Source organism: Sparus aurata, chromosome 4 (assembly GCF_900880675.1).
Source record: "Sparus aurata chromosome 4, fSpaAur1.1, whole genome shotgun sequence".
NCBI classification, from domain to species: Eukaryota; Metazoa; Chordata; class Actinopteri; order Spariformes; family Sparidae; genus Sparus; species Sparus aurata.
In genome coordinates, this window is record NC_044190.1 from 39791679 (window position 1) to 39805797 (window position 14119).

Below are 14119 nucleotides of genomic sequence, written 5' to 3' on the forward strand. Positions count from 1 at the left end.
AAGAAATCTGAGCTGCTGCTTTCCCAGCTGACCTGTATGCTCATTAATGTGATGAAGGCAGGCTGGTTGCACTACAGCGGTGAAATGTATAAAAGCTGCATTAGAGGGTCGATAATTTACACCAACACAAAGCAGTAACTGCACATTTTTCCAGAGAATGTGCTTCCTCAGCCTCTCCGTGTGTGGACCCCCTCACTCAGGCCTCTCTGACTTTATTACAGAAGATAAAGAAGACATCAGAGCTTCTAAAGTGGTTTAAGCGAGGAGCAGGAGACAGATTTATCCCTCAGAAGAAAACAATAAAGGCCTATCTCCCTGCAGCAGCGGACAGCGGCTGGCACATTTGGTCAATTACAGCAGAAGAAGAAGTGGAGAGCGATGCAGCACAAGAAGCACCGACGAGAGACGGGATGTTTGTGTCCGTCCACACAGTCCAGCAGAGACGAGGAGAGACGAGGGACGTGAACTGTCTCATGTGAGTCTCCGTGGTTTCACATAGAAGGATGAAACCCACTGTGAGTGTTTTTACCTTCAGATCCCCGGGTGGAGACAGACGGAGGTGTGCGCAGGACGCCACCTGAGAGTAAAGCTTGTTGTCAGGCCTGCTGGTCGTCCAATAGGAGAGAGCGTTTGTCTCACAGGCGAGTGTCATAAGAGGATTTAATGTGGAGACGGGACGACTGTAATCCTCACGTTACTGTCGAGAGAAACTGTTTATAGGAAACAATTTCACCCTTAATCTTTCTAAATCTTTTGCCGCAGATTAAACTACAGAGGGATTTAAAGGTGATCGACCCGTCTGTGTGTCATCTGGTTCCTGCAGACAGACTGAAGACACAATGCTGCAGCGTTAGCACTGATTCATAATGATGCTTCAGTTATTTTACACTCTCACAGAAATGTCAGAGATCATTTCTGTCCGATCGATCGGTTTGATTCTTGGACCCTCACAGACTCTCACTCCTGTCGGTGTTGACCAGCAGATGGCAGCAGCAGCTCTGTGGGGTCAGTGTGGAGCTGTAATCTGTACATGAGCAGGTTACAGCAGGTTATAACAACAGAGTGTAGGGATGATGTGTTTTTGAGGGCTTACCAGGAAATTAGCATCGCTCTGGCTCCATCGACGACAAAGCTTCAGGGATTTTTTCCATTTTGGAATTTGGATTACTGCACAAAATAAAACTGTGGTGAACGAGTTTCTGACATGTTTTATTCGCTGAGATGATCGTCACAGATGAACACCGCTTTTATGATTTTTGAAGCCTAAACAGAAGTCAAACACTGACGCTATAAACCAGCTACATCGTGAGTTAGTTAGTTCATGTTAGCAGCCACCTTTTAATTTAAACGTGGAGTATTTACTGATGTATTTAATGTATCCCGCGTTAACCACAGACCTTATAGAGAGGAGCAGTCTGCAGTCCTAAACACAGATCAGTTAGCATGTTAGCATGTTAGCACACCTGGTTGCCTTGTTTCAAAGTCTGTGACTGTGTTTTCAGTTAAATGTGTAAAATAACGTGTGTGGTTCCACAGGCTGAACATATTCATCATCATTAATGTCTCACAGTTTAACTCTGAAGCTCTTCATGTGTTAGAAACAGTTAGCGGTTGCTAACGAGTGTCTGAATGAGACTACAGAGGTTGTCGGGGACATTAAACGTCCTCACAGCGAACACGGAGACTCATCTACTCACTAGTCCGTCTTTACAGGCCACTTTAGTTACACACTGTTCTAACTCTGACTTTACAACTTGTACATTGATCAGTTTATAGACAACCTGGATAGTAATTGTGCAGTAAGACTCTTAGTGGTGGTGACGTTTAAGTCATGTGACCGTGATGTCATCTGTGTGTAGCCTAGCATTAGCTTCTTACTGCTACACAGTTAATTTAGCTTCGTGTGTGGAGATTATCTGGATCAACAGAACCTGGAAGGATCATGAAAAATAATAAGAAATCCCACAGAGGGAACCGGAGTGACGCTAACTTCTGTTAGCTACAAAAATACGTGAGCATGACATCGCTCTTATTTCAGACATCTAACCGATGACCCATTGACTTTAAGTTGAGGGAACTGGAAGGGCAACAATGCAAACTTACTTCCAGGTTTTAAATATAGTAAATTAAGTTAAATATGAAGTGTTTCCCACAGTTGTTGGAAAATATTATGCCTTTTTTAAACGTGTGATAGCCAACACTAACAGTTAGGTCGTGTCTGAAAGCAAAACATATATTTCATCATCATAGTATCTTAAAAGTTTTCTGTCAAAGATGTTTTTAGCTTGTAAATGTCCTGTCTTATCAGGAAAAAAGCTGGTGAACAACGAGATCAACACTGAATCCAACATGGAGTCTCCTCCTCTCTGCTGTACGTCACGTAAGCTGTGGTAGATTACAACAGTCTCTGTAACTGTAGAGTCAGTCCTGATATTTACCTTCAGGCTGTGACGCAGAGTCACTCTGAGGTCACTGAGGTCACAGACTGACTCCCTCTGGATCAGGACTGTTTCCTTCAGCTCAGACTTTCTGACTGATGTGAGTCTCTAACAAAGTGAAGCGTCGTCTTGGTTTGGAGCTGCAATCTGAATCAGATCTGCACCGTTCAGATGAAGCTCAGTGGGGCGCGGTGCGTTCAGGTTCCTCTCAGCGGTCTGGATGTTGATCTGATTGTTTTGGCTGTGAATGTGACGCCTGCTCGGCTCCCTGCTGCCGCGATGCTGCTCTGCTCCATTGTTGTGTGGATCAGCGCCCAGACTCTATTTAGTACATCTCATTTAGTACATGAGCTGTTTTACAGCACTATTAGATGGAATAATGGTTTTAAACCAGCTGTTTGGATCAGTCATGTAATGCACACGTCACACAGCAGCACACAAACAAAGACAGGATGAAGGTCTGAGCTGCACAAAGAGACTTTTATCATCTCAACTCATGTTTGTGACATGAGAAAGATTAATTACTTCTATTCTCTGTAACTTCTTAAAGTGATCATGAGAATGTTTGAAGCTTTATAGTCATTATAAGACAAGTAATAATGATGTAATAAAGAAGAACTCAACACATTTCTGTTTTAACTCCCATCCAGCTGCAGTAAGACGTCTTCTGTGCAAACAAAAAGCTTCTTAATGAATCATTTGCATGAATAAATCATTTTATTTCACTTACAAACATCAAGAAACTTTTCTTTTCCTATTTTCCTACACATCCATAAAACAAATATGTGTTACTTTAAACTGTAATCCTTCATTATTTCTCACTTTGCAGGTTTCAAAGACAAACAATCCTCTTAACTAAGGAAGTCTTTTGCTCATAACTCGAGTATTTTTTATGTTTTTAAATAACAATATCTGGAAATGTAAAGGTGCCTATGAAAAAATAACAGACAGATAATTCTCTGCAATTGAAATAATTAACGGTAATACGTTTTATTTACTCTGTTCTGAAGTTCTGAGGTTTAATGATCTGGTCTGTTTGTGTTTTAAATACTTTTCCCAACAAAATCCATGTTAGTGACAGCTTCTCTTCCATTCTATTCCACTAATTTTAATCTAAAGGTCCAATTTTTAAAGTGAAGAAGTTGAATTTTTAAGTACTCACTCGTCAGGATTGTAGGTCGGGTCAGCGGAGTGAGAAGCACAAATGAGCAAACTTACAAATCTGAGCTTTAATGACGTGATGAAGACGCTGAGTTGAAGAACATCTGGTGCAGCCGGGTCCAGATGTTGTTGTGAAGCAGAATTTGGCGTTGAAACTGAATTATTTTTAGCGTTTTTCACAGCAGTCAGCTCGTCGATGATTTGTGTATTTCAGCTCCATGAAACACTTGTCGTACAGATGTGTGTGTGTGTGTGTGTGACGCGGTCGTCAGGATCTGACCTGGAGTCTGTGTTCACGGCTGCAGGTTGTGATGACGTCACCGTCTGAATGTCCTGCGGTCAGCTGATGACAGTCGTCCTGGACAAACAGCAGGAAGCTGCACTTTCCTCTCGTCTTCTGTCCTTTCCAATTTCTGTTCTGCTGTCTCCTCTCTTTTTTTTCCATTTGCTCTTCTATCACTTCATCTGGCTCTGCGCAGTACTCTGCTCTCCCAGAGGGGTTGAGTGGGCAGATTTTCTCATCTCCATCTTTCTCCTCCCTCTGGAGGAGGCAGAGCGGCAGGAGGAGAATGAAGCAGACTAAATCTGAAATGCAGAAAAAGGTTTTTGATGTGCGGGACAGACATTAAAGGAAACTATCCGCCTATTTTCCACCGTTGTACATCGATGTCATGATGAGATTACTGCAGGTGGAGAGCAGCGGCCTGAAACCAGCCGATAGAATGAGAGTGTGAAGATCTGATTTAGCATCTCAGTCCTGATTGTTGGAGTCGTGACGGGCAGTTTTAAACAACAAAATAATCTAAAAAGAAGCGTATTCCTTCTTGTCAGAACCTCGTGCCTACATTACGCACAGTGCAACAGGATTGCGGACAGCTAAATCAAGTTCGTGTGATGCTAATGTGTCCTGCAGCAGACGAGGAGCAGCTACAGACGTCTGGACGATGACTCAAGTGACGCCAATCGAGGACATTTATCAAACGCCCGGTCGTCTCTGCAAGCAGTCGTACGACCTGTTTCACCCGACTAAACGCTGTGTTGTCTGACTGTTAAATCCAGTTTCCAGCCACTTTAGAAATGATGCATAGTAAAAAACAGTTCCTAACTCCTGCGGCGGAGCTCTGCGGCCCCGAGGAACGAGTAATAATAATAAAGAAGGTGATAAATGACTGTGCCTGGAACACATCTGTGCTGGACTCTGCGTCCTGCTGAAGGACGTTTCAGCGGTTCGTTTAAACCGTGATCCTGCGGGACAATCTTCCTGCTGCTGCTTCATTCTGCTTCCATATGCTTCCCACACACAGGCATCATATCTCAGAACAAATCTCTCTCCTCAGCCACCAGATGCGTGAATGTCTGCGGTCCTGGCGGATCCTCTCTCCCTCTCCTCTGCAGTCTGCCTGCAGATTCCCGGTGACGCCGGCGTCCCTCGGGGCTCCGCTGATTGGCAGGGATTTTAATTGCGACCACCTCTTTGTGAATAATAGATGCTCGTCTCACTAAGTGGAGTGATTAAATATTAAGAGGCCGAGAACATGCCACGCAAGTCTATTTTTGAACAGTACATGACCAGGAAACAAACCGGAGCAGGAACGGAAATCAAAGGTTGTCCTCGGTGTTCCAGCGGGGGGCTGCTGTTGTCTCAGCTCGGCTCGGGCTGTCAGGTTCACGCTCGTCTTCGCTCCAGAAATCCCTGCTGGAAAACTCTCTCCTGTCTTTATCTTGGTAGAGTCCTCGCCCGTCTCCCCTTCTCTGCCTGACAAAATCAAACTCACTTTAAGGCTGCTTCATCAGCTGAAGCTGCCAAAAAACAAACCAAAAGACCCCAAAATACACCAGAGGTTATAAAAGCAGCTTGAAGACGTCTGTTGTGTTTTTCTATTGATTTATTCCAGAGTCGTATCTGCAGTGAGGTTAACATCAGACCTCAACATGTTTGTCTGCTGCAGCTGCAGAATAATTCAGTTTAGATTTAACATAACAAAACCCACCTAATGTACGCCTGGTAACATGTGACCACCATGATGTGCAGGATGAGTCTCAGGTGACGGTGCCACCGTCTCCACGGTTCTGATTACCTGCTCAGTAATGTTAGCGTTGTTAGCACGACAACTGAAGAGCAGCTGACATGTTACGTCACCGTATGATGTCACTATGTCCTAATGATACGGTTTTTTGTTGAAATATCCCAACTTTTTTCAACATCAAATCAAAAAGCAACAGGTTTATATAACGGACATTTCTTTATTAAAGGTCCCATATCATAAAAAACACGTTTTCTCTGGTGTCTACATATATAAGCTGGTCCTCCCTGAGCCTGCCAACTCCCAGAATGAGGAAAACAAGTGATTCCTGCATGGTCTCTGCAGCCCACCCACTGGTAACAAGGCGCTCCTACAGGCTGTTCAGATTCTGCTCCTTTCGTTACGTAACGAAAGGAGTCATTATCATAGGCCAGCCTCCTCTGCGCGGTGATAGGAGATATCAGAGAGGGGGGCGTTCATCCCCGAGGTGAAGTTCAGTGTGTCCAGCGGAGAGACAGCAGTGTTACACAACGTTGTCGCTCAGAGCTAGACACGCAATTGCTCTGTTGTTGGTTGTAATAATAAACATAAGTGCATATATTCTGTCCCAGCTACAGAACAACAGAAGAGACCGTGGTAACGAGTGTCAGTACAAAGCTGTCTTTGCCTCGACACTGATCCTCGTAAAAGGATCAGTCTCAACCATACCGGACCCAGCACCTGCACCCGAGCCACCGATAAGTGTCGCCGCGGTTTGATAGTAACATTAGTTGCCGACCAGTATGGTGAAGTCAGCTGGAAACTGGCTAACTAGTTAGCTCCACTTTGGTCCACTATGCAATGGCGTTTGAAGCGAGTTTGATGTTAAAATATTACGATGGAGCTTGGTTGTCACAGTAAAAAGTCTTGAAACATGTGCAGACTGGAGACAGAAACTATGCGAACAGTGTCCAAGAGTTTGGAGACTGTGTTGGAGACAAACACAGCTTTCGCTAGCTGTTAGCCATTAGCTACATGGTAGAACTGTAACAACATACAAACAAACTCATTATTTAGGCCCACTAACCATTCTGAAACGTCGTGCTGCAGCCGCGCAGAGTCTGTATTTCTTCCGGAGCCTCTACTTCTGGGTCCGATTCTGGGTAAAACTGGTTCGGTTGAACGAAAAAATCTCCGCGAGCCATAGTGTTACATCCACCGTAAACATTAGCGCATGCTACCGTTAGCATAAGGGGCTTCCTCTCCCTGAGAGTGACGTAGCAGGAAGGGCTCCCCAAGTAGGCGTTGACAGACGGAGCTCATTAGCATTTAAGGTGCAGGCACAGAAACAGAGTGCTGTGAACAGAGCTCAGCAGAGTGACTTTTAAGACAGCTGGAGTTCAGGACCACGGATGTGTTTGGGGCAATACATATCGAATACAGAGTTGTTGGACCTCTGACAGCTGTGTGTAATTGATGAAAAACAGTATAATATGGGACCTTTAAAGGAGAACTACTAGAATTGTAATATTTACAACATTAATGAGATAATAAATCAAACTTTAAATGAACCAGCTGTTCTCAGAGGAGAATTAGGTCCCAGAACACTGTCTCAAGCTAGAAAGGTGGCAGGGTCCGCCACATGTAAACACAGTAACACAGTATAAACTGTGTTTTTGTTCTTTAAGGTCAGTTTGTTTATTCAGCTTGTTTGAAATCAGCCAATCAAGATCTTTCTCTGCTCATTAACATTTCTTCTGCACAGTGCTCCTTTAAAGAGAAAGATAACTTTATTCATTAAATGATAAAAAGTTAGCACAACGCAGTAAACATAGACATTAACCAATCAGAAGACAAGAAAAACAAAGAAATATACAGACGGAATATAAACACAAAATAATTGTAACAGCAGGAATTAAATATTAATTGTATGGTTGTTTAAATCTGATACTTACGAGTCTTCGACTTGCTGGAGTCGCTGGAACAAACGTCTGGATGTTTGGTTTGTTCAGAGCTGTTTGCAGTCTGCATGTTGCGGTTCTGGTTCTGGTCTGTTGGGTCTTTCCTCTGATGACGGTTTTGTCTCGTCTTGTTCAGGCCGGGCTCATTATTTGTGCACGACACGATAATGAAATAAATCAATTAATCAAATTCACTGATGTTGTGTAACAATGATGACATGAAGACTGAATCTGAACACACATGAGATTACGTGTCCCTGAGTGATGGTGCACGGTCATATGCATGGATGCACAAGTGTGTGTGTGTGTGTGTGTGTGTGTGTGTGTTTGTAAACCATTTCAAGGGTAATGAAAGTGAGGAGATTGTTCTCAGCTCTCACACACCTGGTACAGGACAGAAATAGACGCTACAGCGACAACTACACTGAGTGCATGTGACAGCCGCATTCAAACAAGCTCTGTGTGTGTGTGTGTGTGTGTGTGTGTGTGTGTGTGTGTGTGTGTGTGTGTGTGTGTGTGTTGTGGACTGTGGTGAGCTGGTGTATGTAGGCCACTGTAGCTCCGCAGACTCGACGGGCTCTGGAGGTTTCAGTTTGTGTTGTCAGAGTTTGTAATTATATTTTCCTCACCGCTCGTTGTTTTGTTCTCTTTCTGCTCCTCCTTCACATTCATTACAGCCACGTTGTGTCAGCTGGTCTGACTTATATTTCATCTTAATAAAAACTTGTTGGGAAGCCAGGAGCTCCGCAGAACCTGTTAGCTGATGGAAGAAAGGAAAAAAACAAAGAGTCTGCCGTCGTGTTTTGCATCCGTAATGAGTCCTGTTGCATGAGGAGCATTGATATTTGGGAAGAATAATGTTAACCCATTTACATTTTCTCCCGCAAATGCAGAAAGGGGAACATTTCTTACCCCTTGTGGGAGGGTGATTCTTACAAAAATAACTTGCTGTGCCTCAAGAAGTCAAAGTGAAACATTAGTATGCTGCAGACGAAGCCGGAGACCTTTGTGGTATTCACACAGACGTCCCATTAGAGCAGAACCTGCAGCGCAGAGAAGAAGAAAGACGCTGCTGGAGCCAAACGACTCGAGTCCGGCAGAACCTGGAACACTTAGTGTCGTGTTGATGGAGATGAAAAGCGGAAATCATAATGTCATTCAGTAACCTGAGGGACGAGAGGCCCTCTGCTGTCTCACTCTGCCTTTCTGTAGATTTAAAGCTGGAAATTATAATGAGAATTATGCAGATAAACTGCAAACATGAATTTTCATCTTTCATCATTCTCCTTTTTTCCTCAGCATTAAATTAGGCATCAGTACCACACGCCCACACATCCGATTATAGAGTAACAAGAGTTTCATTTGAGCTGTTCCCGTCTGGACGAGTGTTGTTTCATTACTGCAGCGACTGAAATATGCAAGAGCACATTTTTACCACCTGATGTTCACTTGTTCTTTGTAAAGTTCTGATTTTCTCTTGACTGGAAACTTCTTTAATTTAGAAAATAGTCACTCTGTACTAAACTCATGTCCTTATCTTTGGTAATGTTATTTCAAAACTAAAGAAAAATATGTTCAACCAGCTGTGGAGGCAGTGGCTTTTTGAAGGGCAGGGGCGAAAAGAAGGGCACTTTAGCGCACGTGTTGGCTCCCAAGAGAGCACTTTAGCGCGCATTTTGGCTCCCAAGAGGGCAATTTATCATGTTTTAACCAGCCAAGGGGTTAGTTTAGTGTGTTTTGCCAACCAAGAGGGCACTTTAGCGCATGTTTTGGCTCCCAAGAGGGCAGTTTATCATGTTTTAACCAGCCAAGGGGGCAGTTTAGTGTGTTTTGCCAACCAAGAGGGCACTTTAGCGCATGTTTTGGCTCCCAAGAGGGCAATTTATCATGTTTTAACCAGCCAAGGGGGCAGTTTAGACAGTGTTGCCAACCAAGAGGGCACTTTGGCATGCTCTTTTGGCTCTCAGGAGGGCACTTTAGCACGCGTTTTGGCTCTCAGGAGGGCACTTTAGCATGTGTTTTTCAACAATTGGGCCACGAGGAGGGGCGACTGCCCTCTCTGCCCCCCCCTTGTGCACATCACTGTGTGGAGGAGAGAGTCGCTGCAGATCCAGATGTTCTGGAGGAATAAACACCTGGAGTCTCATCAGGTTCTGATCTGATCCGAAGGGAGCAGAACTCAAAGAGGACTTTGTAACTTGTGGGATTAAAAGGTGATTTCTCTTCACTCCTGTTGATCGGAGTGATCCAGAGCGGACCTCCAGGTTCTGTTCTGCTGACTGCTGACTGGAGCTGGAGGGGAAATGGACTTTACTTCATGAACGTAATGTTACAGAGACGATACAGAGAACCAGAACCAGAACCAGAGTCTCTGCTGAGTGCTGACTTCACTCAGAGCTTCACCTGAATTCAAAAACCATCACACACCATCTGTGCGTGATGTTATTTGCTGCAGTAAAGGAATCTGGCTGTTCGCTCAGCTGGTGTTGAAGACGTCTTTGAACAACCGACATTACCGATGTGACATTTTAAAGTTTTCTTCTCATTGTGTTTCATCTTTCCGACTCTCTCCTGGAGGCAACAGCGACAGACAACCAGATGAAACTCAGCGCTGAGTAAACTTGCAGATTTCTCTGGTTTGTTGGAAACATTTGGGATGATGTAAGAACACAACCCACCTACGTATGAACACAGTGCAGCCGCCACTTTAATTAAGACATCTTATATTTAATAAGCTTCATGTTGATGCAACAGGTGGTGTTGGAGTGTGACCAGAACAGACTGTCGGGTCAACTCTCCTCCTCCAGAACTTTCTATTAAACCCGACCCGACAGCATCTTTAACATGATGTGCAGTAGCCTCTGCGGCGCTGGCTGGGTGGGGAGCTGCTGTAAACTGACAGGTGAAGGATGAAGGCCGTCGACAGCTCCTCCAGGTCTCGTTCTCCAGAGCAGATTTTAATCAACAGCAGCTGTAAAGGTTATGCTTTCCATGCTGAATGTGTTTGACGGGGTTTTGAATAATTATGTCTCCCACATGGCTGTAGTCGGTGGAATAATGGGCTGATAAATCATAAACAAGCTATTTCACACATTCGGCCTCCTGACACCGGCTGTTTTTTGGATTTCGGCTGACGGCGCGATTTCTCTCCACCAACACAGGAAACTAATGTGAGGACGTCTTTTCTGACACGACTGTGAACATGTGGGGAAAACTTTGTGGAAACAGAAGTGCTGCCTGACATGTGAAGCTCTAGGGCTTCTGGGAAACGGAGTCTGGCAGCTAAAAACAAACGAGAAAAATAAACAATGAAATTAGCCAATCAGCAGAAATATAAAAGCAAACTTTGCAGACTTTGTTTCCCTCAAAACTGAAAATCTGACGTTTCTTCAGTCAGCACACCGACTGCACGCTTCAAGGCACCGTCCAGGTCGCTCCTGCTCACTGATCATGCCGCTCCATCAGCATCTGATCCACCACACCTGTCAGGTGGATGGATCCTCTTGACAAAGTGCTCACTAATCAATTTCTGCTCAAAATGTGAGAGAAATTATGATTTTGTGTGCATGATAACAGCCTTAAATATTTCACTTCAACGTGTGAATAATCAGAGCGAAAACTAAAATTGTTGTGGTTATTTTTTTGTTCAGCGTGTGTTGAGTTTTGTTTGGCTCTGCTGGCAGTGAGGCTCTGTGATTGGCTCATTCACGACTTTAAGTGAAATCTGTTGATAACTTCTGGACCTTCATCTCCTCCTCAGGATGAACTCTAACGTTTCATCTGCTCCATCATCACATCACTACTTCAACTACTTTGTTTTATGACCAAATATCTGCAGACCCACCCGCCTCGCAGCTGCACGGCGTGTTTCATTATTATTAATATCATCTTTAAGTGTACTGGAGGCTTTGTGGAGTCATGAGCACTTTTATCATCTTGTCTAATATTAGTTGTGTTTCAGTGAAGCTTTTGTCAATATGGATGTCAAACGAAGCGACACATGTAAATAAAGGAACCTGAAACTGAATGTTAGCATGCTGATGTTAGCATGCTGATGTTAGCATGCTGATGTTAGCGTTGAGCTCGGAGCACCACCAGAACCTCTAACATGGCTGCAGACTCTTCATTGTGAACTGGACCTTGTGTTGCAGCCCGGCGACGCCCGATGAGCTCCACAGAGTTTAAAAGGCGCCCGACAGCGCGGCAGGGGAATCATGATTTCTAGGAAGTGAAGTCTGAGAACATCACAGCGCTCAGTAACAAAGACAAAGTCGAGACGAAGCGCCTCTCAAAGTGTTTTTGAGAGATTCAAATGTTCTTTGTCTCTAATAGAATAAAAGTGTTTTCCTAACAAACCAAATAATCAAATTAACGCTGGGTAGTCGTCTCTGAGAGCCACATGTCTGTCCTCTGGCTCGGGGAAAGCTTTCTGAGGGTACTTTAGGAGCAGCTCTCGCTGGTCTCTGCTTGCTCTCTAATTCAGTAATTATGTTGAGAGATCACACGGCTGCTTCATTATGAAGCCTCCACAGAGCAGCGAAGAAATGGAAAAGGACTGCAGCACTTTTAGATTAAAATTTCTGCTCCCCATCTATTATTCTAAAAGGATATCTCACCATTATCTCACTGTGCACATCGCCACATGTCTCTGAATAAAATGTTATCATTTAAATGTTCCTAATGTGGCTTTTTTAATTATCATTGGCCCGAAGCATAAAGACGAAATATATCAGTAGATAACTTTCGTTAAAATGTGTGTAATCACTGTTTTTATTGACATAGTTAAAATGTATATAGCTTGGAAACCACTTATATGGTTTCTCATTTGAATATTTTACTTGCTGGCAATTATTTACTACAAATAAAACATTTCTGCTTCATGTATTGAAGGTTTGTGTGTCTGTCGGATTGTTTTAGAGTTCGTCTGCCTCCCTGGAGCCCAGAACAATTATTCATAAAGCTTTAAAGATACTGAAAAAACTTTAAATTTAACCATAAAACCTTGATTTCTAACATGTGTCGACAGGACGTCCGTCTCCTTCAGGCTGCAGGTCTCTTCACACAGCTCCCTCTGCAGTGCTGAGAGCCCAGGGGAGCTGCAAAACGTCCTCTTGTGAAAATCAAAAAGCATGAATGTTAATATAATTGCTTAACGTTTAACCCCTCCGCTGTAGCGCATCAACAGCGTGGAGCTTGTATTTCATTTCTTTGCTGCTCCAGAGGAAGGAGAAGCGGAGAGAGCTCCCCGAGGAGCCTGGATGTAATCGGGTGATTTACTCTGATCCCCGGGGATTCAATCCATTAATCGATGAAATGGCAAAGGCTGTAAGACGCAGCAGAGAGCATCTGAAGGGAGTCATCAGTCACGAGCTGAGCGCTGTGAAGCATGTTTAAGGACGTGAGGGGGGCTTCAATGTTTGATTGTCCTTTTCTTGTAGCTTTGTCAATCATTTCTTTATTCTTCATAACAGTAACTCGACGTAAAATATGACAGTGTAGTGTGAAGATTAAACAACGAGTTTATCTGCTCCAACATTAGCTGCAATCGTTAGCATGTCAGGCTAAAAGCTCACTAATAACTGAGCCTTACTGTGAAAGAAAGGAGCCCGACAGGTATGTGGTGTGTGTGTGTGTGTGTGTGTGTGGGGTTACAAATAAATGGAGTTCATGCTAACGTTAGCAGCTCCAGTTCAGTCTGAACTTTAAGCATAACAGCGTCAGAAGTAGTCAGTCATCTTACAAGTTCTGTATCATGCTCATAATGCTAAGGCTAACAAGTATGTCACTCAAGGATAATTCGACTTGCAGCGAGGGAGCCTGGGAATCGAACCTGCAACCTTTAAATCACTGTACGACCCACTCTACCTCCTAAACCACAGCCACCCTTGAAACTTTCTCTATGTTCAGTTTTCAAATTAATGTCGAGCCAGTTCTGTGCTTATGGTCTGGTTAGGTCAAGGTTCTGGAAATTTTTTCAACGTCTCGTTAAATAAACATGTTTTTTTGGCTGCCCATTTTCATGGCAGACGTTTTGACTTGTCAAAGCAGGAAAAGCACAGGTGGAATGTCTAACACTAACGATGGCCGCATTCCATTCAGGTGAGCTGGTTCCAGGGTTCTGGTTTCGTGCAAGCTCCCTCACTGACACGTCTGACTGGGTCACTAATAGAATCGAGCCATGGTGAACGTTACTGGTCCAACCTGAGCTTCTCCTGCTGTGACACATCAAAATGTCTGCCGTGAAAATAGTCTACTGTCCAGAAGTGTCACTGTCGTGTTGTTGTCACTTAGATTATTGTTTGTGTGTTTTTTAGGTTCTTGTGGCATCTCTGGTCCAGTCTTTTGTTCGGTTATTGTCGAGCCTGTCTTTGTGTTTCCCAGATGTTTCTTGATGTTTGCCTGTTTGCCTGATCGAAATTAAAACTTCATCCAGTGCACTTCTGCCTGCAGTCTCTCTGCTCGTCAAAAATATCTGAAGCTCATGTAGAGTTAATGTAATCTGAACGTGATATGAAACATGGATCATATCTGTGGTTGAAAAGTGAAATGCCAACAT